This window comes from Myotis daubentonii, chromosome 9 (assembly GCF_963259705.1).
Source record: "Myotis daubentonii chromosome 9, mMyoDau2.1, whole genome shotgun sequence".
Lineage (NCBI taxonomy): Eukaryota > Metazoa > Chordata > Mammalia > Chiroptera > Vespertilionidae > Myotis > Myotis daubentonii.
Genome location: NC_081848.1, coordinates 81,048,679 through 81,058,372, shown reverse-complemented (window position 1 = coordinate 81,058,372; position 9,694 = coordinate 81,048,679).

Below are 9,694 nucleotides of genomic sequence, written 5' to 3'. Positions count from 1 at the left end.
AGGAGCGCTGGCGGTGAAGCTAGGAGAGGCTTCCGGGGAAGGAGGCGGAGCCCGTGCGGCGTGCTGACGCCAGCGTGCGACCGGGCGACCGGGCGACCCGGCGGAGGCGGCGAGCAGGCGGTGGCAGGATAGATAGAGGAGCCTAGAGCAGCGGGCGGCCGCGCCCTGGTTTTGGTAACGAGTATGGTAACCTTCACTTCACTGATGGGAATGGGGGCGTTGTGTTAAGCGGCAGGGGCTTGCTTATGGACTGTAGGCCGATTTCCGGGTGTTGTAGGTTTCTCTTTTTCAGGCTTATTTTCTCATGCATCTTGTCTGAAGCTTTTGAGGGCAGACTTCCAAGGCCCGGAGGAATGGTAGATGGCAAGTTTTATGGTTTTTGTCTTTTAACCAATTTGAGGGAAACATGAATTAAGACAAAATTAAGGCAAGTTTTTTAAGCGGCTGTTTTTGGTTTTTGTTTTTGTTTTTAGCTTGGGGTAATGAAACATTTGAGTTTTGTGAATGTCAAGTTTGGGCGTGTATGGGGGGAAGTTTTGTGGGGGGGGCAAAATGTCTTGAGTTCTTTTCCCCTTAGGTCTGTCTAGAATCTCAAAGGCAAATGACTCAAGGTAACAGAAAAAAAGAAAACCCAGTATCAGGATAATCAGAACATCACAGGTTACAGTTTCTAGAAATTAGAGCACGAGCAGTTCTCACTTTGAGGTCTGTGGAGGAGCTGTGCATTGGAGAAATGGCTGGTAGTTATTCTTTTTTTTCCACCCCATAATCATTTTAAAAGTACGTAATCCTTAAAAGTTTATTTGAAGTATTTTGGGGTGTTCTTAACAGGGAAAAGGGTGGGGGGAGCAAAATGTTTTTTTCTAAGATTTTCCACAGATGCTATAGTGCTATTGACAAACTGGGTTAGAGAAGGATTGTGCCGCTATGCTGTTGGCAACACCGCCCTTAGGGATTGGAGCTGCTTCTTCTCTTGGAAGAGTATTCCCAGTTGAAGCTGAAAGGTCCAGCACAGTGCAGCTTTGGTTCACATTCAGTCATCTCAGGAGAACTTAAGAAGATCTTGACTAGGCCAAATGTTGAAGTTAAGTTTTCAAATAATGTGACTTTTAAAATAACCTTTTATTAAGAGGGGCGGGGCAAATTTTGGCAGCCTTTGGCAGTAGCTTGTTATGGTTGGGGTTGGGGGGGGGTTGGGTTTAGGTAATTGTTTAGTTTATGATTTCAGATAAACTCATGCCAGAGAACTTAAGTACTTAGGATGAAAAAACTAAGGAATCTCAACTTCCATGTTGGCAAGTAACTCCCAATCTTCAAGTTTTTGTTTGCCCTCAATTTTTGAATTGAGCAGCTGGGAAGTTTCATGAAGATCCACTGGATTCAAAATGCAGGGCCTGGGGAAGGAAAGTGTTGGCCGGGGTTGGTCTAGCCCACTGGGCTGACAAAGAGAATGCCTTGGGAATTTTTGAACACTAAAGTTTGGATATGGTAGTGTGTTGGTTCTCTTTTGGAATTTTTTTCAGGTGGTTTAATAAAAGTTAATACTATAGGAGCTTCAGAGCAGAGGAAGTGGCTTAATGATCCTGAAGGGATTTCTTCTGATGGTAGCTTTTGTGTTATCAAGTAAGATTTTATTTTTAATTGTACATGAGCAAGTGTGTGTGTTTTTTTAGTGTAGGAAAAACATTTTTCCTTTGACTGCAAAACAAGATGTTAAGGTATGCTTTAAAATTATTGTCAATTGTATATTTTATGTTTGCATCCTAAGTTTGTAAATCATAACTGATGAAAGGAAGGGTGGGCTTTGTTGACGAGGGAGGGGAAATCTTTTTTTCTGTAGACTTTTTTCAGATAACATCTTCTGAGTCATAACCAGCCTGGCAATAATGATGGCCTAGATGGAGAGGGAACAACTCCTTGGTGAATGATAAGTAAAAGCAGAAAAGATTATATTTCATACCTTCATTGGGGAAAAAGCATAACCCTGAGATCCTAACTACTGATGAAAACGTTGTCTGCATATGCCAAAAAAAGCAGATGAAAGCTACCAATTTAAAGTTAATGGAATCTACCATTTTAAAGTTACGGCTTATCAAGCTATACCCACAAAAAAATGAATCGATGAGAAATTAAATAATGAATTGAGAAATACAATGAAGATCATATGTCCATCTCAAAATACTGCTTTTACAAAAGCAGAATATTATTGAAATGAAAATGATAATACTACATTAATCCCGGAATAAAAGAAGCTGAAATAATTCAGAGGAGTTGGGATCAAGTGGATTCAGAGGAGAGGAGGCTGTGCCGTTTGCCAATCTTTCGTTTGCCTCAGACAGGTTCTCTTCGTTATCAGAAGAGTTGCTTCATTTCATCTGGGAGCAGAAAACAGCAGGCAACTGTCACAGATAAGTTTAACTTGCATCTGCAGTTTTGCATGTTAGGGCTGAGTGCTTATGTTTATTCAGAGCTGTGGAGGTCTTAGGTATTGAACATGCCTCCTTCCTGGTCCCTTCCCAAGGATTCCAGGGTTGTGAGGAAGTTCCCCATTCCGCCTTTCTAAGATTAGACAGGGCTTTACCTGTGGGCTTCCATGGTGGGGTAGCACCTCACTCAGAGGCAAGTTAATTCTTCAAGCCTCTCCAGATAAGTACTTAATAATAAAACTGAAATTTCTGTTTAGCACTGAATTGAAAAACCCACGGATAGGATAGGATAAGAATGTGCTGTTAATCAGATGTTAATCTTGCTAAAATTTAAAAGTTGTGTTGTTGTATGTTGTGCAGAAAACCATTAAATCATTCAAAATAAAACATTTTTAATAGAGAATGTATTCTTTTAGGAAGCAGTTGTCTTATTTAAATAAAGTACTGTTTGTTTTGTGGTTAGTGTTGGGCAATCTTGGGGGGATTCTTCTCTAATCTTTCAGAAACTTTGCGAACACTCTTTAATGGACAAGATCAGGAATTGAGCGGAAGAAGGAATTTAACTCTTAAGGCAGGAAAGACAAATTTTATTCTTCATAAATTGATGAGCATTTAATAATGCCAGGCACATGGCAATAGAGGGCCTCTAAATAAGGAATAAATACCTCTTAGGACAGGTGGGAGATAATCAGAAAAACAGGTAACTGCACCTACACTGTTTCCAGAAAGTCCAGGAGTCTGTAAACTTAGAGCAATAAAATACTGTCTACATTTCCAAAGTTTGCATGTTAACTTAAATGCTTATGACCATCTCATCCAGTGTTAGCTAATGTCCACACGATTGGCCTTTTATGTAGACACGAGTTGGGGGGCATGTGGGTTTTTTAAGAATTTTCCTTTGCAGAGGCTTCATTTCATCCCTCATGAAGCTGTTCAGAACTTTGACTTGCATCTAGCGCTTGGCTCTGCCTTCTGTTCTCCTAGTGTGTGAGACCCTGCAGTGAGTTTATCAGCATACTCAAGTAACATTTCCCCTCTGATTCTCCGGGGATGGGAGGAGGGGGCGGGGCTTACTTGTCAGCTTTTTTTTTTACAGACTACACAGAAAGCGGTTGTCTTGACCTCAGGTCTGTCTGTTCTGTTGGCAAGTAATGCAGTACTGTTCTGATCCGCTGCTATTAGAATGCATTGTGAGACGACTGGAGTATGATTTAAAGTTGTGTTTCCCCCAATGCTTGGAGTAGTGATTGTTGAAGGAAAACCAGCTGAGTGCTAAAGGCTGAGTGTTGAGGAAATTTCTGCAGCTTTAAGTATTCGTGTTTGTGATTGAAGCCAAGTGCCTTTTGCTGTGCTTTAGGTAAAATGCTTTTTGTTCTTTCCTGGTAGGGGGGTGGGGAGGGCACTGAAGCCTTTAGTCTTTTCCAGATGCAACTTAAACTCAGTGACAAGAAATGCAAGTCTTCAAGAAATGTAACTGGCAAGTGGAAATGTCAATACAGTTCAGTGGTCTTACTTAGTGCATTGTGTTTGTGTGGGTTTCTCTCTCCCCTCCCTTGGTCTTAATTCTTACACACAGGAACATTCAAAACAGCAGACGTATGAGAAGGGCCAGAGAAGCCAGCCCCAGTAAGGAAAAATAGCTTATTTTCTTTAAACAAATATTCCGTATTGTATGTGGGGATTGGGAACCACTAGTTCTTTCAGATGGTATTCTTCAGACTATAGAAGGAGCTTCCAGTTGCATTCACCAGTGGACAATGAGGACAACAGGTGACCAAGCCTTTTCTGTTTACATACCAAAGTTATGGGTAATTAGTAATTAACTTAGTGTGGAATAGACTTCAGCTTTATGCTGGAGCAAATAGCACATACATGAGCACGTTGTTGGCCTGGGGGCGGAGGGGTGAGGTGGGCTCTAAGCCTTTTTTTTTAAGATTTTTCAGGTATACCTCACTAAAGGCACCGAAGGCTTAAAGTAGGACAACCACGGAGCCTTCCTGTGGCAAGAGACAACAAAGCGCTATTACACTAAGGTCAAAAGGGTGTCGGCCTCATAACCCCATCCTCTGTCAGAAACGAGGACTTGCCTTAACACTTGGCAGACATGCAGTGGTCCTCTTTCCTGGGGAGTGACGCGCCCAAAGGAATGCCTGCGTACCTTGTAAACCCCTGGGCTTGTCCTAATAATGAATTAAGCTGTTTTTATAGCAGCTCTTAAAGCTTGAACAAACTTCAAGCGATGCTTGAAGGGGAGGGAAAGGGGTAAAGCGGGCAACCCCTTTTCCCTAGCTTTTCCAGAAGCCTGTTAAAAAGCAAGGTCTCCCCACAAGTGACTTCTCTGCCACATCGCCACTCCCCGCCTTTGGCCTAGCACAGACCCTTCACCCCTCACCTCGATGCTGCCAGTAGCTTGGATCCTTGGCATGGTCCATATCTGTCGCAAGGTAACAGTGGTGCTGAGGTCTTGGTGGGTTGCACTACTAGAAAGGCCATTAATTTGCCTGCAAATGGTTGTTACTAAAACCACACTGAGCTCAAAATGTTTTAAATATTCAGCACTATTACCAGTGATTAAAACTGACTTAAACTAGTAAATGCAGAATAACATTTAAGAACTGGAATGTTGGGTGGGAAGTTGTAACTTTAAATTGAAGATAGGGTTTAGTGGTTGAGTGGGTGGGATTGCACAATTCTCTGCTAAGACTTTTGCAGGTGAACATACAGACTTGGCCAAGCTAGCATCTTAGCTGAAGCAGATTCTCCAGTGCTCTTCACTAGGGCTTGTAAAGGTTTTTCTTTTCCTGAGAAAACAATCTTTTGTTTTCTCAGGTTTTGCTTTTTCGCCTTTTCCTAGCTTTTTTAAAAAAAGCAAAAGATGCTGGTGGTTGGCACTCCTGGTTTCCAGGACAGGGTTCGAGTCCCTGTGGCGTCTTTGCTTGAATAACTCTGCCTTAAGGATTCTCCTTCATTTCCTCTTCAGGGGCTAGCTGGGCTCGAGTTGGGAGTAAGTAGCTTTTGAAGTTGACAGAATCCTGAATCGGTTTGTATTTACACGGAGACATAATGTAACTGCCTTATTTTTTATTTTCAGGTATTTTCCATGCATCTAGTGTTGAGAAGCCTTACAATTAACTTTTTTAAAAAATGATTTCTAAATTTTTTAGTGAGAGAGCTGGAGCCCACATCCCGGGCATGTGCCCTGACTAGGAATCGAGCCAGCAACCTTTTGGTGCATGGGACGACCGATACACAACCAACTGAACCACGCTGATTACGGCTAAAAACTTCAAAGATTTTATATTAATAAAAAATTAAAAGGTCTTCTTGGTGTCATTCTTTTGAGTAAAAACCGAGTTTCTGTCCCTGAGTAGAGGGAGGAAGTGGGCGTTCTGTGGGGTCCCACCTTGTTCCTGTTTAACTTGGGGTCGAGTAACAAGTACACATCACTGTGACACAGCACAGTCTTCAAGTAGGGGAGGGACGTGGACCCAATAACATCCCCAGAAACCAAGGGGAGCTTCTTTAAGCAGCCTGTTCTGTGCATTGGCTGTGAGCTGGTGGGGTGGAGAGACAGCGGGAGGACGGGAGGAGGAGGGTTCCCGTTGCTCCCATGCAAGCCCTGAAGAGGCCACTGCAGCCAGTAAAGAGCCATTTGGTGTTACCTCTGAAGTCTCCGGCTGGTCACATTGTCATTTGTCAGCTGCCCTAACAGCTGGTCATGTCTCCCCTGTTCTGTGCAACCGCATGAGCTTCAGGTAGTATTTCCTCAGTTGCAAATGAAATAATTAAGATGACCCACGTGGTTCCACCCTGGCCACTACATATCTGAGGTGTCTGCTTCTAATCAGCCTGTTTAACTGGGAGAGGCTCAATCCAGTAAAGCCAGCCAGGCCTACGAGAATGGGGACCCAGGACCAAAGAGGCTGCACCCGCAGAGGGATCCTGTACCCAGCCCAGTGGCGGGGCCTCAGTAAACGGCTGGGTTCACTGCTGCAAAGGGGTCACTTTGCCGAGGCAGCAAGGCTGGGATTTGAACCCTCGTCAGTTTCAAACACTTCAACTCTTGCTGTTTCTTCAGAGGAATGTCCTCACAGAGGAAGCAGCCATGCAGACTCGGGACCAATAGACTCAGCCCGGGCGGCCCCCGGGGCGGAGGGCCTTGCTCTTGAAGTGACTAGTGGGGGCAGAGGAAGGGAGAAGCGGCACTAGACCCCATGGTCTCCTTGATGCTGAGTCACAGCGTCTTAGGAGCCTTTTATGGAGAAAGGCCTCCCATGTTTGTCTAGAGCTGGAAGGCTCCCTGAGGCACTACCAGGGGTGGGCAAACTTTCTGACTCGAGGGCCGGAACAAAAGCATGGATGGAGTGTTTGTGTGAACTAATATAAATTCAAAGCAAACATCATTACATAAAAAGTTACGGTGGGCCGGATCCGGCTGGCCGGAGTTTGCCCACGGCTGCACTAGACTTATCAGCGGAGAAGTAAGAGAGGAGTGGAGCCTTGCCAGGGGCTCACAGTCGGCTGGGACTGGAAACGTAAAGGCACAGAGACAGAAATGTAGGCCGGAAGCCACCTTCCACCCTCTGAACACCAAAGAATGGAGGAGGCCAATGTAAAATTTTCCTGAAAGTTATGTCCAAGTCAAGAGTATAGGTCTTGACAACATACACCCCCAGCATGTATGTCTTCTATATATGTTTCCTTGGATTTCATCATCCCGGCAAGTACAGGGGTAAACAAACCTGAATCCAAGTGGTAGCTCCCCCATATCCCAGCCTTCCCAAGGTTCCCCTCAAGCCCCCAGGCCCAGGGCTAGTTGGTATGGACTTGGACAGGTTTTTAAATATATATATATATATATACATTTTTTTATTGATTTCAGAAAGGAAGGGCGAGGGCCAAAGAGAAATATCAACGATGAGAGAGAATCATTGATCGGTTGCTTCCTGCACACCCCACACTGGGGATCAAGCCAGCAACCTGGGCATGTGCTCTTGACTGGAATCGAACCTGGAACCCTTCAGTCTGCAGGAAGATGCTCTAGCCACTGAGCAAACTGGCTAGCTTTGTGACTTCAGTAGAGGATTGAGACTAGGAGAGGGAGAGGACATGGGGGTGGGCCTCCGACAGGGTGCGGGTGGAAAGTGAGTTGTGAGAGTGTCTCCCTGGGAAAGGGAGATTTGGAAGCCCAGAATAGCTAGGAGACATGGGTGAGATCTTGGCTCCTGGCTCTGACAAGTTGGCAAACTTAGAGCGTCGCCTGCCTTCTCCAGGTCTGAGTTTTTTCTCAGGTTAAATTTGGGGTAATGGCCGGCCTTCCCTGCTCAGGTCAGGAAGAGGAGCCACAGACTCAGATTGACGGAACTGGACATAAGTTGGCCTTTGCCGCCATCTAGTGTGCAAATGGAATACTGCATACACCGTCCTTGGACTACTTTGTAATACATTCAACAAACATTAAAAAAAAACAAAAACGTTTTTATTTCCTGGCAGGCGTAGCTCAGTGGTTGAGCATTGACCTATGAACCAGGAGGCCATGGTTGCATTCCTAGTTAGGGCACATGCCCAGGTTGCAGGCTCAGTCCCAAGTAGGGAACGTGCAGGAGGAGCGATGATTCTCTCTCATATTGATGTTTCTCTCTCTCCCTCTCGCTTCCTCTCTGAAATCAATAAAAAAATATTTTTTTAAAATGTTTTTATTTGCCAGAACCGGTTTGGCTCAGTGGATAGAGCGTTGGCCTGCGGATGAAGGGTCCCAGGTTCGATTCCGGTCAAGGGCATGTACCTTGGTTGCGAGCACAACCCCAGTGGGGGGCGTGCAGGAGGCAGCTGATCGATGTTTCTCATCGATGTTTCTGGCTCTCTATCCCTCTCCCTTCCTCTCTGTAAAAAATCAATAAAAAAAATATATATATATATTTTAAATGTTTTTATTGATTTCAGAGAGAGGAAGGGAGAAAGAGAGAGGGACAGAAACAATGAGAAAGAATAGCCCTGGCCGGTTTGGCTCGGTGGATAGAGCATCAGCTTGCGAACTGAAGGGTCCCAGGTACGATTCTGGTCAAGGGCACATGCCTGGGTTAGAGGCTCGATCCCCAGTGGGGGGCGTGCAGGAGGCAGCCACTCAATGATTCTCTCTCATCATTGATGTTTCTAACTCTCCCTCTTCCTTCCTCTCTGAAATCAATAAATATATTTTTAAAAACATAATGAGAAATAATAATTGATTGGCTGCCTCCTGTACACACCCCACTGGGGATCAAGCCCGCAATCCGGGCATGTGCCCTTGATCAGAATCGAACCCGGGACCCTTCAGTCTGCAGGCTGATGCTCTATGCATTGAGCCAAACCAGCTAGGGCAATTTTTTTTTTAATTAATTTTTGGAAAGCAGGCAGGACTGAAGGTCTGGGGACCAGGGCGTGGAGGGAGTGAAATCCCTAGGCCAGGACTGAGGGAGAGAAGGGCTTTGAAAAAGGCCCCCCGGATTCTGGTTGCAGGGCCACAGGGATGGATATGCCATCCCCAAGACAGAGCGGGCAGGAAGGAGAGGGTTGGGAGGTTGGGGGTCGGCGGGCAGATGAAAACAACGAGGGGAGTGTGGGGACGTTGAGTTTTGAGGGGCCTGTGGGATGTCTGAATGGAGATGTCTGGCGGGGGATCTGGTTCATAGGCCAGCGCGCAACCACTGAGCCACACCAGCCACAGGCTAATTTTTAAGTTCCCAGCCCTGCGAAGGAACTACCAACGCCCCACCCACAGCCCCCCACTGGCTCATTCCCCCTTTCTGGAATATTCTGCCCCCCCCCCCCCATCTCCAGCGGAAATCCCGCTCCTTCCAGGTCCAGCTCAGATGCTTCCCAGGGAAACCTGATGCCTGACTGCCCTCTGCCGGCGCTGCCGCCGCTCTGCCTCGCACACGCTTTCCCAGGCCTGTGCTCTGGCTTCCTGTCCAGGCCTGGCTCGTCTGACCGCAACCCGAAGCCATGCTCTGCTCACTCAGCCAAAACAGGAGAGCCACACCCCGCCAGCCCCGGCGGGCACGGGACAGCCCTGGTCACAGACCCCTGTGCTGCTGCACACTGGCACAGGAGGACTGGCTCTTACGAAGTTAGGCCGCCTTTGGACAGACTCCTTTTTCACCACAATTGCTCCCCTTCTCCCGTCCCTTGCTTTCTTATTCTTTAAAATATTTTTTTTTAAGGGGGAGAGAGGGAAGCATCCATGAGAGAGAGAGAGAGAGAGAGAGAGAGAGAGAGAGAGTGAGAGA